Source organism: Astyanax mexicanus, chromosome 20 (assembly GCF_023375975.1).
Source record: "Astyanax mexicanus isolate ESR-SI-001 chromosome 20, AstMex3_surface, whole genome shotgun sequence".
Classification (NCBI taxonomy): Eukaryota; Metazoa; Chordata; class Actinopteri; order Characiformes; family Acestrorhamphidae; genus Astyanax; species Astyanax mexicanus.
Window position 1 is genome coordinate 12,814,444 of NC_064427.1, and position 11,121 is coordinate 12,825,564.

The 11,121-nt window shown below is 39.0% G+C and overlaps 1 long non-coding RNA gene across 1 annotated transcript; it reads left to right on the top strand.

Annotated features, from left to right (window-relative positions):
• Positions 1-6,634: 6,634 nt before the first annotated feature.
• Positions 6,635-7,930, top strand: LOC125784810 (uncharacterized). The gene is made up of 2 exons (XR_007427412.1): positions 6,635-6,682; positions 7,001-7,930. It is a non-coding gene; the product is annotated as an uncharacterized LOC125784810 (long non-coding RNA).
• The last annotated feature ends 3,191 nt before the right edge of the window (positions 7,931-11,121 follow it).

An 11,121-nucleotide genomic window follows, 5' to 3' on the forward strand; every position in this document is an offset into this window, starting at 1 on the left:
AATATAAACCGTTTAAATGAATGCAGTTATTTGTTTACTTATTTAGAAACCATTTAACCAAACCACAATGCAAATTCCCTTTATTAACTTAACAAAAAGTTTGTTTGAAATTGGCACCCTCTGGCGACAGAAACTCTAAATGCACTCTACAGGATGATAGCAATTACACAAATACAACACCAGATGGCGACACAGCTATATGGCTAAGTGGCTCCCTCTGGTGGTCAAACAAATGAAATGCACCTTTCTGCACTGTATGCAGTTACCCAAATCAAACACCAGATGGCGATGTGGCAGTGTACCCCCCCCTAGTGGTGAGGGGTAGTAAAACACCCTTTGAGTTTGAGTGTAAATAGTCAGGCTGTCCACCAGATGGTGGCAGAGGCCGACTGGTGGGCGTGGTCACGCCCACTGATGATGCCACGTTAAGGACCGCCCCTTGGGTCTGGGACCTGGTCAGCAGATTTGACTGACTCAGTCGACTGTGAATAGCAGAGGAGAAGGACTCGGCTGTCCGAAAGTTTAACACAGCAGCAACACACTTCACAAGATGAGCAAAGAGGATTTACATCCTGGCGTGGTTAGTTTAATCACGCACACAATAAACTTCCTGCCACTCAGGGTGGTGTTACGTAAAAGTTAGCTACTCTTTTACGCACGTGGAAGTGTCCAGTACTGCAGGATTTTACGGATTTCGCGCAAAAACCGGCAGTTTTAACTGGAGCGCGGAGTCAATGAGCCGGAAATCCGCGACTCATAGCTGCGCGAAGGCCTTATCAGATCAACACTGGCAAAATATGTCTATTTTACCGGAAACAGTTCGAACTTTATGTAAGTACACACGTATATACACGTATATACACCCGGGTTTAAGGTTGCCCACACACGGCGGTGTGTCAACCAAGCTTATTTTACAAATAAGCGTAATGTTTTCAAGAGCGCTCACGTACCACACACACAACTGTACACGTTATACAGACACACAGGGGACCGTGCGCGCGACGCGCACACACAGCGGGGGACTGGCCAGTCCTGAATTGTAAACAAAAGCACGTGTAGAACATGTGCGTGTGTTTCTAACACGCTGGGTTTATGCAGTTAACTCCAGCTAGGCCAGCTAGCCAGCAGCTAACGCATTTAGCAATAAAAACAAAATACACTTTATTCTGCAACTTACAGCGCTATTTTCTGGAACTGGTTATGAAATGTGTATATTCTGGTCTCGCGGCGGAGAGCCAATAATAATCCTGCCCCACGTTGGCGCGCCAAATTATGTAGCGGCTCAGTGGTTTAATACCTGGTGCTAATTGAGATGTTGAAATAATTTTTAATTGGGCGCCAGTTATTAAATTAATTTAATTAGATTAATTAATTAATTAATTAATTAATTAATTAATCAAATTAATTAATAACACAAGACATCTCAGGGTGTGGTTTCTACAGGTGACAGAAATTTTCATAACCAAGTTATCCAGAAAAACACACTGAAATGACAGGTTTTGTAAAATAAAAGTATTTATTAAATCACACAGATATGAGTAAATAATTCATTAAAAAGTCATAAATGTAGCCATTAGCTATCAAATCATAGTGTAGAATGATAAATGAGAAATAAAAGAACAAACACGTTATAATGCTGATATGAAAGGAATAAAGATTAATATAACTATTAAGTGAGTATTTCTAAATAAGGGTCTAAGGCATTTTAAGTCTACGAAACCAATTCTTATTTCCAACCAAGCCACTCAAAATGAGTCATCTATACTAAAGACGCTCTATTAAAGACCCGACCAAACCATGACCAACAGACACCATCTGCCGAAAGATTAAACCCAGCTCTGCCTTACTCTGAGTTGTTGAAGTGGGCCTTGGTGACGTCCGCCTGGGTTGGTCGTCTGCTGCTTCACCCCGAAAAAGGATCACGTGAGCCTGTCTGCAGGGTGGGTGGACTTCCTGTGTCAGCACGGAGCCCCATTAGAACCCACAGGGAAATCCCTTCGCTCTCAGGTGGCTTGCTGGTGGCCTCCGGACCGCAGATTTCTGGGTTGGATCTGGCGGATCTCTTTTTCAGCTGTACTTTAGCTAAACTTAGATGGAATAATGCTTGGCTTCGTAGATTGTAAAATAACCTTAGATATTTAACTAGGATAGCTAATATTAATATACTTGAAGATTAAATGCACTAGTCTAAGAAAACTAACTTAAGATGACTAAACTAACAGTCTATCCTTCCTCCATCTCTGGGCTCCCTAACCTCTCTCCTCTAACTGTTTTCCTCAACTCATCTTCTCCAACTCCTTCTCCCACTCCTTCTCTAACTGCTTCTCCTCCAACTGCTCTGACCTGAACTCCCAAAACTCAACTGGCAACTGAACTGTGTCTGCCCAGTTTACTATTAGTCTCTGTGGCCTGTTTGGCCCCTGAGCTATGATTGGCCCTGTGGCCCAAATGTCTGTGTTTTGATTGGTCTAGGAGCAATTTCAAACTTTGGTGGGGATTCACAAAGGGCCATAAACCCCCCCCTCCTCACATGGTCAACATGCTTCAGCATTTTTCTAATAGATCAAACCAAAAGAAAACTCAATTAAACAGTGGATCAAAATACCTTTTTCAGCATATCAGTTTGTGAGGATAAATTCAGGAAACAAACAATCTTACAATTGAATCACAATAAATGTAATATATATATATTTTGCCCACAAACAGTTTTGTAATACTCAAGATAATCTTAGGAATACAATGATGGATGGTACTCTGTCAGAAAGAGATCAAGAGTCATGTTATTATTTAAACCCAATTAAATCACTTAAAAGATAATACATGGTTAAACCACTGATAACCAAATAAAGCTAAATTATCAAATGCTAGTTAAACCTTGTTGATTCAGACTTGAATGTGTAGGAGAATTTAATCAGGACACATCCAAACACATATACCATATACCAGACACATATACCATTATCTAGTAAACATTCTATAAAACACCTTTTTTATATAGTCAATATATATGTATTTTAAGCAAAATCTTCTCAGTGAGAAATTCCTCTCCCTCTGCTGTGTTTAGATAAGCGGCTGTCGTCGGAATTTACGACCGTGGGGGAAGTTGGTGAAGTTGGTGTTGGGAATGTAATTTCCAAGCTAAGAGCATTCATTTTAACTTCATGAATCTTATTTCTAAGTGGTTGCAGAAAGCACAAACCCCTAAATTGGTATAATATATTTGGTGAATTTACAATTTCCAAGGCATTCATTAAGTTTTGAACCCTCTCTCAAGTCCCGTAGTCCCGTCCTTGTCCTGGTGATTGTGCTGTTGGCAAAACCACAATTGTGCACAGTTCCAGATGTTTAAACATTAACGGTCCTAAATCCAGATTTACGACTGACAGCGTCTGAAGGAATGTCAAAAAAGAATTTAAAAATGTTTACCCTGACTTGCATTTAGGGTTCTCGAGCGAGGCTGAGTGAAGAAATAGTCAGGCAATGTCATTTTGAAATTTAAGGCTGTTTGAAAAAGATAACTCCAAGGCTTTTAGAGTGTTCTGGGGGTTGAAGTTCCTTATAGACCATAAAGTGGGGGTAGTGTGTGTGTGTGTGTGTGTGTGTGTGTGTGTGTGTGTCCAAGCGATGCAGGAATCCTCTGTTTAATCCACTACACAGCACTTTCTCATAAGTTTCTCACTTTAACTCATGAAGTCTCTCAGTACATCCTGAGAGCATCTCTACAGCACAGTGTGTGAAGGTGTTTTTGATCTCATTTATAGACTGTAGCTCCAGTAGGTGTGCTGGGTTACTGCTGGAGATAAAACTAGATCATTTAAAAGCTGTTTTTGCATCTACAGCTCTGTTTAAACTATAATTAACTATTCAGTTGTTTTATGACCTGATTTCTAGAGCAAAATTTTAAATGTAAAATATATATAGTCACACACCTATAATAATAATAACAATATAATAATATTAACAATATTACTCAAGTGGTTATTAAACGTTTCATTTCATATAAGTGTATAGTTAATAATTCAAGGGAACTGATGAAAAAGCATTTACATTTACACCCTTTACATTTTAGTCGACTAAATTTACTGTAATTTTAGTAGACTATATTCTTATGACATTAAGTCGACTAAAACTAAGTTGACTAAATTACTAAATTGTGACTAAAACTAAATGCTATTTTCGTCAAAAGACTATAACTAAGACTAAATCAAAATTTGTTGTCAAAATTAACACTGGTGGCAAACCTGCAAGTAGATAGCTTACAGTTGTTGTTACATTGTTTGGTTTTAAATTGTTTTATTATCAATTTATAGAAGTGTTTCATAAAATTGTTTGATGAAATGGTTTCATAAGTATTTTTATAGAGTGATTGAAAAGGCTGTTTTATTTGTTTATCTATTTGTTAACTGGAAAGAAAAATAAAAGAATAATATGCAATATGTGGTTGCTACATTCATTCAGGCTTAAAAAAATGACAATATTTAAAGTAATCCAAAGTAATCAGATTACGTTACTCACTTGAAGTAATGTAACTGATTACGTTACAAATTACATTTTGAGTGATGTAATCTGTAATCTCTAAGGGATTACATTTTAAAAGTAACCTTCCCAACACTGTCTACCATCTAACCTAGCTGGTCTTCCACCCACTGACCAGCTGACCTAACTGGTCTACCCACTGATCTAGCTGGTTTTCCAGCCTCGACCAGCTGCTCTAACTGGTCTACCATCTAACCTAGCTGGTCTTCCTGCCTCGACCAGCTGCTCTAACTGGTCTACCATCTAACCTAGCTGGTCTTCCAGCCTCGACCAGCTCCTCTAACTGGTCATCCAGTTGACCTAGCTGGTCTTCCAGCCACTGACCAGCTGACCTAACTGGTCTACCATCTAAACTAGCTGGTCTTCCAGCCTCGACCAGCTGCTCTATCTGGTCTACCAGCTCTAACCAGCTTGTCCAAGCTGGTCAACCAGCTACATACCAGCTTGACCATTTTAGAATCCAAGCTGGTATAAGCTGTTTTTTCCAGCAGGGTTACCCGTAGTAACTATGATAGTTTATAAAGTCCTAACTAATAAGTTGAAAAAAAGATAATAAATATTATACAACTAATAAATTATAATTAATAGGAATTATAAAAGCACTTATAGTGATGGGTTCGGCAACACTAATGCGTCGGCACATGCGCCGAGCTCCTAGAGCAAACCCCGCGTGGTGTGTGTATCGGTTTCAGTAAGTCACATGACCGATACAGGAACTGTTTTCTTAAGGACACTAACGTGCCAAACTGTGTTTATAAGGAAGCGCATCTGTCTGGATGCATCTGCCAAAAAAATCACTGCACTTTAGCGGTACATCGACTTTTTCATCCAAAACTATGGAACAGCCTTAAGAAAAAAGAACGTTTTCTGCTGTGTTGGATCATTTTGATCTTACATCGAAAAATAAGGTATTTGTTTTAATTGCGTTATTGTTTAATCTGGTTCCTTTTAAAGCTTCAGCTTGATCTGTCTGAATCCGAATTCTTAGCTTACTATTCATATTATGTTCTGCAGGTTAAATGTCACATTTGTTTGACAGAACTGTCATATTTAAACAAATACACCTCCTCAATGCTGAGGCATTATAGGGCCAAACATGAGAATGAACTCCCAGAAGTCCCATGACGCCTCATCTACCCCCCACTAGGCACTTATCTCTGCGAACTGAACTTAGAACTAAACTGAAATTAGAATAAAGATCTAAATAATTATTTTAGGGAATAATTATTTTAAAAATAATGCAACTATATCTTTAAATCTGACCAGTGGTGGTAATAGGACCACCTATCTTGCTAATTTTAACCAGTAGAAACCCTGAAACAGCAGGTGGTAATAGAACCACCCATCATGACACTATTTAAACAAATAGAAAACTCTGAAACAGCCACTGCGCGGGAAAACCAACCAATCAGCAGCTACATAAGTTAGTCCAGAACCCACAGTGTGAGAAACGAATGCACTCTTGAGTTGGAAGCTGAACCTTGCAGATCACGGCACTGCTATCGCGCTGAGAGTCACGGTATTTTGGGTCGCGTTTTTTTCACGTCATCGTTAGCAAAGTTGTATAAAAATGTTATTTTCTAAGATATGAACAGATTATTAATCTTATGCATCAAATGACAGAAAATACGTTCTTTGTAAAAAAGAACATGGGCCGTGTCATAATCAAATACAGCTCGGAAATACCTTTATTATTGGTTCAAAGACACCCCAAAATGAATGGAAGTGAATGGATAGCTTCGCTCAAATGGTCCTCTCATCCCTCAGCAGCACACTTCCAGTGGCACATTTTGGAAGAGAAAAGCTGGACCAAACCAGAGACTGTAAAAAAGATGGACGCCGTGTCGCCGTTCCCATTCATTTAATGAAAATGAAGCCAAAATCTTCCGCTATGTTTGTGATCATGAAACCAGAGTCTGCACAGTAGAGACCAGAGGAGGGAGAAAGACTGTGGAGAGACAGCCTACTCATTTGAATAGGCTAGCTAGCTAACTAACTAAAACTCTGATGCTTTGCCTTTTGTCTTTAATATTATGTTTATTTTAGTATGTGGCACAGGAACACTAGCTAAATCAAACCTATTTTTATTATCTTTTGTAGTGAAAAATGATTTCACCTGGAGTGAAGGCTTTGGAAAAAGCACAAGGTAAGATTGGTGGGTGGGTAGGTAGGTAGGTAGGTTGGTGGGTAGATGGGTAGGTGGGTGTATACTTAACTTTGTTGATCCGGAACAAAATTTAGGAAACATGTTTAGTGAAAAAGAACGTTCTATTCACAGTCAAATGTACTTGTGTAAAAATCTTACTTAATAAGAAGGAATTAGCTACATTACTAGTGGTGAAAAAGCATGAATTGCTGTAAACATGTTTAATTGTACTATATTTAGTATATATTGCTGTTATTGTAATAAAATGTGATTTATTATTCTTCATTGTTCTTTTTCTGTATGGATAATGGGAGACAGCTATATTCGCCTTGGGGAGGACAGAGCAAGGAGGTCCCTGGGAACAGACCTGGGATCCCATGCCAAGGTCTGGTGGTTTGTTTGGGGTGGACTGAGGTGGTGTGCCCTTGGTTCTTTTACCAGTGCCTGCGATGAAGAACAGTTCCAGATGTCCTGGTCATCCACTGCGGCGGGAACGACCTTGGGCGGATGAAGAGTGTCTATCTTGTTGCAGAGATGAAGGAGGAACTGTGTGATCTTCACCAGCGCTACCCACAGATGACTGAAATCACCCAGCGACGTCGATGGGGATCCACAAAGTCAAAAAAGGTCCCGGAAATGGGTGAACAGAGTGAGGGCTAATTTTGTCTTAGGAGTAAAGGGGGGACATAGTGTTTGACAAGTCTTGGTTGTTTCTAAAAGATGATATTCGTTTGTCCCCTTTGGGAAATTACATATTTTTATGTAATCTAGCTGAATGCCAGAAAGCCTTAATCCGGTAAGGGTGATGCTGGATTAATCTTTCAGGCTGAAAGTTTTGGCTGAAACAGTTCAGGCTTTTAAACTCTCTGTGGTGTGATGTGCCTTATTCATAGTATTATTTAACTATAGCTAGTATTATTTAGCCATAACACTGTTCAACATTGTCACTGTTCTTCCTTAGCTTATCCTTTTTTGCCCCTCTACCCCCATGTCCCCTTGTATTTATTTATTTTTGGGCCCACCCAAATCATTCCATCACTGGGATCTCCTCCTTTTTTCTTCCCATGGCAAATGTAGCATGGGATTTTGGGGTTATTTTTGAACACATGCAACACATTTACAACAACAGGCACTTACCTATACTGCTGACAAGCTAAAATTTTTACATTTTTATATAATAATAAGAATATAAGAATATATCAGAATTTCTATCATTGTTTTTTGAGCAATAAATTATTTTACAACACATCCAGCTGACTATGTCTTGATTTGTACTTTCATACTTCAATGGTGTGTTATTGAACAGCTCACGTCTATCAATTTCATTTTCTTCAGACAATTTGAATAAATGATTAAGTTTATAGAAAGACGTGGATATATTATTTGCAATACACTAAATGTATTAAATAATATGATGCATAGTTATGGTTACATAAATACTTTTATTAAATATAAGCTTATTTTCATAAAGCAGCCTTGTACTCTTAGATCTTGGGATTTGTTAAGTTTGTAGATCACCATGGTAAAGACAAAATTTGATTTTGAGTCAGTGTCAATTAAAGAAGTGCAAAAGATTCAGTTGTAGAATAATGAGGAAATTCCAAAGAGCATCCTTCCTGGTGTGTAAATACTCAATCATGAATCACCACCCACACCTGGAAAAAATCTGAAAGAGAAACAGTCATAACCATACAGGCTATGGGTGGGAACACGGGACAAGACATACGTCACAAACATTTAAATTACATAAACATACATGAAATCATGTAGTCTTTTTTAAAAAGAACCATGAACAAAATTCAGAAAAACACTACAACTTATAAGAATAAACTTGAAAAAGATGAAAAAACAATTTTTTGTAGACATGCAGAAAGCAGGAACTTGAAAGGAAGATTAACCATAAACCATCAACAATTTAAAAGAACTAAACTTGTAATTGTAATTTTAAACATGTTCAAATTATAACTAGAGGACCAAATTAAATTGTTTCTTCAGCTTTTGCAGAATCAACATCAGGTTGAGCAGCGTCATGAGAGGACAGGTGACTCATGACTCATTTATCCCATGAGCAATATGCCAGGTCAGGCAGTGTCATAAAAGCAAGTGCTCACTTATTCAAGAACATTAGCGTAAAATAATAAGAGGATGACACTACATTCCAAAATTATATTTATAGTAATAATAAAATATAAATTACACAAACAGACAAACATATATATATATATATATATATATATATATACACACATAAATGTATCAAACAAGACAGCACATTGAAAGCAGACGTCCTCTCACTATTATCCATAAAAATGAATCAGCTTGCTTAGTTGCCTACAATTTTCCCGCTTTTGGCCATCTCACTTTGTCTTCTTGCAAAGTGATTAAATCGAACTTTGCAAAACCATGCGGATGCCATCTTCACCAGAACATGAACATGGGTGGGTTTAACACATGTGTCAAACGTGATTTCTGAGCTGTGGGAAGAGATCTTGTCCAGCAGTTTCAGCAAGAACCTGAACCACAATGCCTAATGTAATCCTACATCCATGCGGAAGCTGACCATCATTTGTTCTGATTATCCTTTGAATCATTTTCTCCGTGGTATGGCAGATTGAGACCATGCCTGTTGATGGTTTCTGGAGACCACCATCCTTTAAAAGAACAAAAGGGTGTGCAGCACCATCAGATGTTAATGCATTTGTGCAAGGAAGGCAGGTGATTCTGTTCTTCATCTTCTTCACTATAAAACCGGCAATGTAGTTCAGGAATGTGGGTCAGGCATCTCCTGCACTATAACTCCACTTCAGCTCTTCTGGCAACATTGACTGTTGCTGGTGTTGAGTCAAGAACTTCAGTGTTGTCTCTGAGGAGGCAGTTAGCATTGGGGTTGTTGTTGTGTCAACCCCTAGCTCGGACAGCACCAAAGAAGAGCTCCAAGTGATCCTGACTTAGTTTGTAGATAAGATACTTGCACGGTGCATTTTCCATGATTCATTAACGGCCACCACCATGAGGACCAAGGCCTCTTTAGCCATGTTGTTGTCAACTTCCCAACTGCCATGGATCTGATCACCAGCGTATTCAGTCATCCTGTGCAGGTACATTTCATCCATCATAAAAAAAGGAAACAGTTTCTTTGCCTTGTGCTCGATTTGCTTCAACATGATTTTTCAGTGCACTAAAAGATGCAACTGTAAACCCTGGATCTGCTGGGATGCTGCTGTACCACAAGCAAATTGTTTCACTATGTGGCAATGCATTATTGAAATACATATTAACATAGTCATATGCTTTTGGGGAGTAAAAATGCAGTGTTGTTGCGAATTGCTTTAATTCATCTGAATATTTGGCAGATTTTTTTACCCTCCTGAATCTGCTTAAATATATGCTTTGCTACCCCATTAATGCTCTCAAGTACAGTGACACACTGATCTGATATCAGCAGCTCCTTCCTGAGTTCCTTTGTGACTTCTTTAAGTGTGGTAACACTTCTCCTCAGACGCCTGCGTTTTTGCTGCTCCAGCTTCATCTTCTTTTTGTATTTTTCTAAAATCTCAAATACTGTCTCATTTTACCACTTCAGTGTTCTTGGTGACTCAAAAAAGTAGCTGTGCTCACTCCTGCTGTAACATGTACATTTTGAGATGTAGATGCAACTGCAACACCTACAGAGATTTCACTGCTCTGCATACCACGTTCCTCTTCAATTGCTACTGTAACACTAGATGAAGAGAGTGAGACATTACTTACCTTAAAAACTATATAAAAGAGTAGTGATTTGATGATCTCTGTTTTCTCTCTCTCCTTCCCACACGCGATTAGAGAAAAAAAGTCTGTCACCTGTGTGCGCGTTTGTGTTCATTCTGAATTCCGGGTGATTATATGTGACTCGCGGGCATCCGGGAGCCACTACCGAAATGCGGGAGACTCCCCCAGCTTCAGGGAGACTTGGTTTGTCTGTATAAATGCAATATACCTTTTTAACAACTTTAAAACATCACCAAATGGCAGTGAATGCCAGGACTAGTTATTGATTTAAACAACAAGATGAATCCGTTACTGAACCCACTAAACATTAGACGTCTTATAGAGGTGCAGATCATGTCTTTATTGTGTCCGTCGGTTCAATACCAATTCTGCACTTCTACATGCCGTGCAAACTAGGTCCGCTATTTGGACGTCTATACCCAGCAAACAAGGACCGTCCCGGGGACATTCGCGGACGTCCCCGTCTGAGCATTTTTGTAACATTCTCTATAGGATGTTTGTAGGACCAAACTGATGTCCACAGCAGATCCTATTCTCGACCATACATAACGTTCCCAAACACCCCTTTAAAGGACGTTCGGTATTGTTTGCAGCAGCTCATATTCTCGTCCAAACCGAACGAACACAGGGCTTTACCTTAGAATGACTGGATGTGGTTTTCTCCATGGAGC